We start from the raw sequence: 9,934 nt of genomic DNA, 5'->3' as shown, positions 1-9,934 counted from the left end.
GTCAATTAGCAGTTCCAGAATGGCCTCCATAGAAAAGAGTGAAATACAGATTTACCCATGTTTCAGCCATCCCCCATTTAGAAGAAAATCCTCTACTTTATTTTCTTTATTTTCTTTCTTGGCAATGTTTTCTCTCCTCATTTTAAACATATTCAAATTTGCTGTGATAAGTCACACAGGAATAAAAACAGTCTTCAGAATCATTCTTTTGTATAATCTGAAGAGGACCAACTAATTTTTGGTGACATAAGACATTGAATATAGTTTTCTCCTTCATTTCTCAACAATACTCTCAGAGCAAGAGAAACTGGCCAGTGTTCTTACTAAGTTTCAGTCATGCTACATTGAAGTAAAAAGTAGTACATAAAATCTTTCAGCTATAAATTTCAAAGCAGTTTTTTTTAAGTTTGAAGGAAAGATCCGTGATCTTTGTAACTAATTTTTTTTTAAATTACCCACTTCTGAAAGGCATTTAATTAAAGGAGTTAAGTGCAATAGTACATAAATTCCTTATGGATATTGTCACTGGCTGTGATCATCACACAGACAACATCTTAAACAAATTTTTAAGTTTGGCAACATCTCTGTGAAGAAGAATAGTATTAGTGGTAAAGGAAATTAAAGAGCTTTACCTGCAAAGAAAACCCCCTGCATCATAGAGTAGGAAGAGAATTCATTCCATTTTAGCTAAACATTCAAGGTAAACAAACTTCCCTGTGGAAGCCCCCCTGTCTTTTTATTGGCTTGCCTTGAGAAAGAGTCTGTTCCAATAATGTAGACTGGATATCCCAAACTTTTACATCCCTAGAATTAGATTAATTTTACTCTTTATAGCATTTACTCTGCTTCTCCTGCACTTCAGTCTTCCTGATCTGAGTGAGGGCAAAAAACAGAGGAACAATGAACTGAGCCCTGTCTCGGTGCTTGGCTGTGACATCCATCTGAGCTTGAGTAGTGCCACACGGAACATCCAAAGCTGCCACTGCAGGCTGAACCAGGAAAGATAAATACCAAATTCCCAATGTGAGTGGTGTTGACAGAAAACTTCTTAAACCACTCCTGTTCTATTTGCTCTACTAAAGCATAGGAAGTATGCTTTTTGCCTTTTGCAAAATCAGTGCAAAGGGAGTGGGTGATTTAAGGTTTTGCATACATTTACTTGGGCAAAGAACCCACCAGAGGAACCAATCTGTCCAAGTCTGATAGAAATAGAAAAGCCAGTCATGGGTTCTGGCTCCTTTAGAATGTTTCTTCCACAGAAGAGTGCAAAAGCCTGGGATATGATAAAGTCAAGATTCTAACATTTAAATAAGTTGCTAGCATATTGGCTCTTTAAAGTTTATTAACAATTCTTATCAAAGATCTGCTCTTTCTCCTAGCAAACAAGGAAAAAAAAATTACAACGCTGTTTGTTCTAAATGTGTTCAGGAGGTGGATAAGAATCGTGAATGCAATTTTACATAGGAGGGAATTAAGGCACTGTGTTGCTAAGGATGTAATTGCCAGAACCTTTTGAGATAATTCCTAACATCTGAGTAAGTGTCCTTGACTGAATTCAAATAGAATTTGGGGACATGGGGATTTTCCAAGCAGCTCTCTGACTGTATAAAGCCAAATGGACCCCAGCGACATCATCATTTCTAGAAAACAGACTGGGCAAAGAAATGACAGCCCAGAAATCAGTGCTCCAACTGATTTTTCTAATGCATCAATCTGTTCTCAGGACTATTCCAAGAACAGAAAATATGGTTATTCCTGGACTCAAAAACTGAAGAGGAATCACATGAGAAGCAGGAATTGGATATGAACCAGATAAGCTGACTTAAATCAAGTGGGGTGCACAGATGAAATGTAGGTCTAAGATATGTTGAAAAGTCATAGGCAAAAAAAAAACCCACAAAATTTGATAGGCAAATATATCATATTTGATATCATATCTCCTGAGTTGGAAGGGACCCACAAGCATTTTCCAGTCCACCTCCTGGCTCTGCACAGACACCCCAGCAATCCCACCCTGTGCCTGAGAGCTCTGTCCAAACACTCCTGGAGCTCTGGCAGCCTTGGGGCTGTGACCATTCCCTGGGGAGCCTGTTCAGTGCCCCAGCACCCTCTGGGGGAAGAACCTTTTGTGATACCCACCCTAACCCTCCCCTGACACAGCTCCCGCCATTCCCTCAGGTCATGTCCCTGGTCACACAGAGCAGAGATCAGGGCCTGTCCCTCCTCTTCCCCTCATGAGGAAGCTGCAGAACTGCGGTGAGCTCTGACCTCAGTCTGCTCTTCCCCAGATGAACAGACCAAGTGCCCTCAGCTGCTCCTTGTGTGGCTTCACCTGCAGGCCCTTCACCCTCTCCATGTCCCTCCTTTGGGCATCCTCTAACAACTTTAGATTATTCTTATATTGCAGCACCTAAAACCAAACAGAATATTCAAGGTGAGGCCAACCCAGCCCAGAGCAGAGCAGGAAAATCCCCTCGCTGGCCCCACCAGTGATGCTGGGTTTGGTAAGATCGTGATGGAAAGGATTTTTGGCTTGCTTGTCAAGCCCTGAAAGCTTTGCAAGAACGAGCTCCATGTTTCTACCCATTTGCAGGTGAAATATGGGGAGAGACTGTGTTATCCCTGCGCTGCCTGCAAGTGGAAGCTGGATGCTGATCCAGGAGAACCCAGGCCTCTCAGTCCTTGTGTAGTTCATAATTACAATTGCTAAATACCTCCCCAAATCCCACTGATATCACACATTCACCTCTGTATTCAGATATGCTTCCTTAATAATGCCCTCTGAAGAGAAAAAACAGTGAAATAATTTCCCAACTTCATCACTTCAGAGGGGTTACACTGTATGAAATCAGTACCTCAGCAACGAGTGACCATTCACAGTTATTTTTCTCCAGAAAGTCACTTTAAACAAAAGCATCAAATGTCAGTTTTAAACTTAGAAACACACTTTTTAAAAATAATGTAGGACTTCTGATTTCAGAGTAATGCAGCTCACTGTATTTCTATAAAGCATCTTTCTTTTCCTCTAAAATAAAAAATAGACCAACTGTCTACAATATACATATATTCTTTAATATACCACAAAGGCTTTCACTTAAACCTAAAGGTCAATCTGAAATCTTTTGCAGAACCCTAGGTACTCTGAGAATCTATAAATTATTTGCTTACTATTTATGCAGAAACCTGTAAGATACCCCTGTAATTTAAAAATGTTGATTTCTTATCTTTGCAGCAATAGTAACGATACTGCTTTCATTAAAAATTGCCAGCATAAAATTATAGATTCATAGAGTATCCTGAGCTGGAAGGGACCCACAAGGATCACTGAAGCTCTGCACAGGATAGTCTCAAGAATCACACATCTTAATTCTACTTCTCCAAATAAATTTAAATAATGATTAATGCAATAAAAATATCATACGGAATTGATGTCAGATGGTACAACAGACCAAACTATCTCCTTTCTGTTTGTTTTCAGTTCCTCACAACAGGTATGTCACAACCTAATACAAACATTTGTACATCAAACAACAACAACAAAAAAATGCCAACCATGATTACCTTAGGCTGGACTCTTTTATTTCTTCTCACTTGTAGACAAGAGTTACTGAAGAAGCTGAAATCACAGCAGCTCTCACTGCTCCTTTCTTGCTTTTCCCATAATGACAAAGCTCCGTGTTTAAAATTGGTCTCCATTAAATTGCTCTCTTTGTGATTTAAACCTGACACTGCAGTTAATCTGATCCAACCTGTGCCCCTCTGTGAATAAAAGCTTGGGCTGACTGGTGACTTTTAGGGTGAGCTGGGTGGAATCAAGTCCCAGGTTGTTTTACCATGTTCCCCAGCAATGCCACAAACCAAATTGAGCTGAACTGGGAAGCTGATGCTCTATGAAATCTTGGAGGACTTTACACCAGCACAGCATGTTTGTCAGTTAGGCTCAGCAGCACTGCAAACCCATCCCTTGGGGAGCCTCATTTGCTTTGCTTTCCTTCCTTCTGTTTTTTAATTCTTTTTCAAAGACACAGCTGCAGCTTCAGGTCACCTGCTCTGAACAAGAACTGTCTAATGAGAGTAAATCCAAGGTAATTCCCAGTGCTATTGAGAATCCCAGTGCTATTGAGAATTGAGAAACTGAGCACCACACTCCCTCTTAGCACTCAGAACTCTTGACAATCTTGGAATGAGTGTTTCTAGGTAGTCCTGTCTCTGTTTACACCCTAATCCTCTATGGACCCCGTAGATATTCCATCACCAAAATGCCTGCAGCTGGAGCAGCTTCAGCTGGAATATTAAAGGAACTGACCTCGATGGTGTTTTATTCAAGTATTCCTGACAGATTCCATGGGGAAATATCTAATGCTTAGTCTCAGTTTTATTACTTTTCTTATGAAAATGACAAAACAATTAATATTTAAAATTGAAAAAAAAAAAAGCAGAAAAAAGGCAGACACAAATTTTACTAAAATGAAAGAAAAATATTTTAAAAACAGAGGACCAATGCCAACCCTAAAACTGTGAAGCCACAGTGGGCTTGGAATTAAAAAAAAAGATAAAAGAAATCTTTAAATCAGATTTTCTTTTTTAATGATGCTCTGGGTTGGAAGGGACCTTAAAGATCATCCAGTTCCACCCCCCTGCAATGGGCAGGGACACCTTCTACTATCCCAGCTTGCTCAGAGCCCATCCAGTCTGGCCTTGGACACTGCCAGGGATGGGGCAGCCACAGCTTCTCTGAGCAACCTGGGCCAGGGCCTCAGCACCCTCACAGGGAACAATTTCTTCCTCATACCCAATCTAAACCTGCTCTCTGTCAGCGTGAAGCCATTGCCCCTTGTCCTGTCACTCCAGGCCCTTGTCAAGAGTCTCTCTCCATCTTTCCTGTGGGTTCCCTTCAGACACTGCAAGGCCACAATGAGGTCACCCCAAAGCCTCCTCTTCCCCATGTTTAACAATCCAAATTCCCTCAGCTTTTTCCCCCAGGAGGAAAACCAGTTTGACTAAAAGTTCTAGTGAACCATTTAATAGAGAAGGCATATGACAAATATAATCAGAATGAGTGGATAAATAAAGGAATGAAGTTTGGCTCTGTAAGTGAACTGCCTAATTGTCACCAGAAAAAGGGAAAAAAAAATCAACCAAATAAAACAAACAATAATAGCAACTAAAACAAAGAAGTAGGTCTGTGGCTTCCCAAAATTTTGAATTAGGCTCATGAAAGAAATCACCTCTCTCTCCAAACCTCACTTCACTTTTAACCTCAGTTATCACAACTGCAATTACATTGCTCCTACTAAAAAAAAATAAATATGAGGACAGTACTATCCATTGGTTTTTGAACAGAATTAAAAACAGATCTATTGATTACATGGAAATATGCAAAGGCAGGATGCAATTTCCAGGCACATCCCTGTGCCTACATTTTTCTCTAGACCAGCTCTGAGTGTTTTGGATGGTTCTGTCTTGTTGCAAAGGCTGTATGTGAAGCCCAGGTTATTGTTTAGGGAGGCTGGACAGCCTTCTGCTGGAATCCACTTTTAGCTCTTTTAAGATGTCTATATTTAGCTGCACAGGCCAAAAGCCAGTTTTCAGAAATGCTGCAGGCACTTGGGCACATCAGGAATGCAGGTGCATGCCCAGTGCAATGGTTCACTGTCTACTTCTTCCTGTCCCCAGCAGTGGAGAGCACTGGAAACCCCTGGGATTCAGGCTGCTGTCTGCATTTCACATGCTGTGTACTCAGACATGTCTTGATTAACGTGCTTCACCTCCTTTTCTCCAGGCTCAACACCCCCAGCCACTCCTCACAGGACTGACTCTTTAGGTATCTATGTTAGTATCTACATATGCTGAATTTGAATACAGTAATCTCAATACATTGATGATAAATGGGCAAACAAGTCCATGCCTGGCACATGTGTATTGCTGTCATTAATTAAATAGTAGATATATTTTGCCTCACTTTCTCTTCAGGAGGAGGAATTTGTCAGAAATCATCCCCAAGTGGTGTTTCAGGAGAAATACGTATTTATTAAAAGAGCTTTCCTATAATTTGTAGAAAATATTTTAATAGTACTCTGCTAATATGCATTATAAATTCTCAGAATATTGGGGAGATTTCAAAAGAGAACTGTTTCATACCCATTACAGTACAAAGAGTAATTAGAATTAAAGTAAAAAATATAAACAATTCTGTGACAGTGATATTTCAGTGTTGCTCACCACACCAGCCCTGCGTTTTCTGGTGTGTTACCACAGCCTTGTCTCACTCTTTGCACAACACCACTCACTTTACACCCTGTGTAAGACCTCCCTGCAGGTTCAGCTACAGAGTGGAAACTAATGTCATCATCAGGACAGTAATAAATCATATCACGTGTTAGCAAATGCAAAATTTGCTCTGAAATCCGTTTTTTCCTTTGCACAGAAGAAATTAAGGAGTACAGAGAAGGTACTGCATTATGTGCTGGGTAATGTGTCTCAGGAATGATATGGATGAAAGTTTGGGAGTTAGGCAGTATTCCCACTTAGGAACAGGCTGTGATGTGTGGAGGACAGAATGCTTCCCATCAACTTCAATAACACACTTCCCCACTCTTTTGGGAGCAGCTGGAAAAATCTGCCTCCAAATTTCTTTGGCAAGAAAGATGAATCAAAGCAAATGAGGAAAGTGGAAGGAGGAGCTGATCTCAGACAAGCTCCAAAGGGGACACAGCTCAACAGGGAATGTGTTCTCCATCATCACTTATTACTGCAACCTCACTGGGGCTAATGAAAATACAGGGCGCAAAGGTGATGGATGAGGAGAATCAGACTTTATTCCATACACAACCACCCATCCAAATCAGAGGTAGAAAACACATCTCCTACTGGCCATGATTCTTCTTTAAATGATCATTTCCAAACTATTCAGTGCTACATATCTCTCTTGCTGGTTTGAGTGTTCCCAGGATCTTTGGCAGCTCTCCACATTTGCAGTTCCTCTGCAGGTAGCCTAACTGCAGCCAACTCTGGGTAAATATATCTCATCTGCCTTTGATTTATGAGCAAGATTCAGCCTTCCTAGAACAGGCTTTGTGCAGGTGGAAGTGCAGGTGGAATGGGTGGGAGCACCAGAACCCATCCACGTGGTAAGAAAATGAGCTTAAAAGAGTTCCACTTCACGATCTTTCTCTCAAGCAAAACAGCTGGCCTGCCTTCCCAAAACCTGTCAGTAGCTTCATGGTTACATCTCCACAGCCAAGTGGACATAGCCAGGAGGAACATTTTTTACAAGGGAATCGAGTTCTACCTAAAATCACTGCAGGACTTCTAGATGTTATCAGAGATTATTTACAAGGGCATGGAGTGACAAGACAAGGGGAAAGGTTTAAAATTGAAAGAGAGTAGGTTTAGATTGCATATTATGAAGAAACTTTCCTGTGATGATAGTGATGTGTACTGAAACTCTATATCCATGTGTGTGAGGATACAGCAGGTTCATCATAATACTCAAAGAATCATAGAATCATGGAATGGTTGGGGTTGGAAGGGTCCTTAAACCCCATCCAGTTCCATTCCCTTGCCATGGGCAGGGACACCTTCCACTATCCCAGGTTGCTCAGAGCCCCATCCAGCCTGGCTTTGGACATTTCCAGGGATGGGGCACCCTCAACTTCTCTGGGCAACCTGTGCTAGGGCCTCAGCATCCTCACAGGGACAGTGACTCCACCACCTTCTTGTACCATTCTAGAACCCATTCTAATGTTCAATTTTGCTTTCTGTAAAGAAATTCTTCCTGAAAACTGGCCAATTGCTGCCTATTTTCAATGCAAGGAAGCACAATAGAATTCTAAGTTTCTGGGGAGTTCCATTTATGCCTCCATCTTCTGAGGTCCATGCAGTTCTCCTAACTTTGTTGTTCTGAATGCATCCCTTTTCCTGTCTTAGATATGGTAGGGAAGATCACAGACTCCCAGAAAAAAGGGTCAGGCTGGAAAGGACCAGAGGATCATTTTGTCCCACCTCTCTGTTCAGCAGGACCATCCTAGAGCACATGGCACAGGATTGTGTCCAGATGATTCTGGAATATCCTGAGTGAGGAAGCCTCCACACCCTCTCTGGACAATCTGTTCAGGGCTCAGTCACTGCCCAGCACAGAAGTTCTGCCTCATGTCCAGGTGGAACTTCCTGGGATCAGTCCCTGCCCGTTCCTCTGGTGCCATTGCTGGGCCCCACGGAGCAGAGCCTGGGCCCTGCTCTGAGCCCTCCTTGCACACAGGGACACCCAGGGCTGAGGGCTCCTCTCAGCTGGGGCTCCTCTCGAGGCCGGACAGCCCCAGCTCCCTCAGCCTTTCCCTGTCAGAGATGCTCCAGGCCCTAAATCATCTCTGCAGCGTCTGCTGGCCCCGCTCCAGGAGCTCCCTGTCCCTCCTGTGCTGAGGAGCCCAGGGCTGGACACAGCTCTCCAGATGTGCCTGGCAGGGCTGAGTAAGATTTTTCTATTCTTACATTTTTTGACTTACAGTCAACTGTTCCTATTAAATTGTGACAGAGACTCTGAAGCAGCCTGAACCTACTCACAAATTGTATCAACATGACCTTTACCCAGGGAGGAGCTAACTTATGCTTGAGAGAAATTGTAGCAAACATCTGGAAAAGAACTGTATGTTAAAGCTTATAACTGAATTAAATAATGCAAGAAATACCTACTAACATTATAAGTCACTGATGTGTGAAAATGTGTTAAGAGTGCAGCTGTGCTGTTGATAATACTTTACAAAAAGATGGTTAAGGCTTATTAAATTCCTTTTTTCTCTTCTTGATATTTTGCTCACACTTGTCATGTGACCCTTTGATATGCAAACAGTTTGCAAATACAAGTGATAGCCACATAGCTCTACTGCACTGGAATGATAACTTGATGTTGTTATGCCCTCTAATGTTGACTTCCTACATAGTTACAGACTTCTAACATCCTAAAAAATATGCACCTATCTACTAACCTTTATGCTGGGATGGGGTTCACAAGGTATTTGTGGAAGAACTGCCTGATGACAACCCTTTAGAATCCTCAGCTAAATGAAGCCTGCAAAGATAATAAAATGAAAGCAAGATTTACACAGACTTACTGGAAGTAAAAAAAAATACGCAACAGCCAAGTAAATCTCTCATCTGTTCAAGGAGGCAAACAGAAAGAGAATCTGTCATCTTTGGCTCTACAAGATGGTCTATCACAATATCATCTGGGTTTCAATCAGTTCTATTTCTCATCATTTCTTTGTACATTGGAGTATTATAAGTGTCTCCAAGAGCTGTCAGTATGGAAAAGAATTGGTGAAGGAATTGAGGTGCCTGAACATTAAATAGAGCTTTAGTACACTAAGGACCATGTAGATTGTTTTAAACTCAACGCCAGTTAAGTCCTTCCATGCTTTTATTCAGTTGAGGCTAGAAAAAACCAACCTTTAACTTTAGAGTTACATTCAAAAACAATTTAAAAAACCCCAACAATGGTGAAAAATTCAAAATGCAAGAAAAAGAAATTTCAGGTTTTTAATATCCCAAATGTACAGGAACAACTCATACTCCAAGTCTTCATTTAAATGTACACAAATGTTGTAAATATTGGGGGTATGAGGACAGATTCAGCACAGCAGAAATAGCCTGAACCAAAAAAAGTTCTTTTTTTAAATCACAGCTTTTCGGCTTCCTCTCAAGAGAACAATGTCACACCTGAGTGGAGACAGACCAGAAATTCTTTGTAAGCAGCAGGACAAAGTGTTTTAAATGCAAAGAGCAGGGTTTTGTACAGAGGCTTACCAGAAGTGCTAACATCCTGTTTTCATCTTTGTGGTTTGCACTGATAAGCTTTGAGTCTGTTGGGTTAACGAAAGGTGGGACAACAAAAGTGATAAATTTATCTACTTAGAGAAAATTACATCCAACCCCTCTG

The sequence above is a fragment of the Cyanistes caeruleus genome, chromosome 4 (assembly GCF_971803275.1).
Source record: "Cyanistes caeruleus chromosome 4, bCyaCae1.hap1.1, whole genome shotgun sequence".
Classification (NCBI taxonomy): Eukaryota; Metazoa; Chordata; class Aves; order Passeriformes; family Paridae; genus Cyanistes; species Cyanistes caeruleus.
This window is presented reverse-complemented; position numbering follows the sequence as displayed.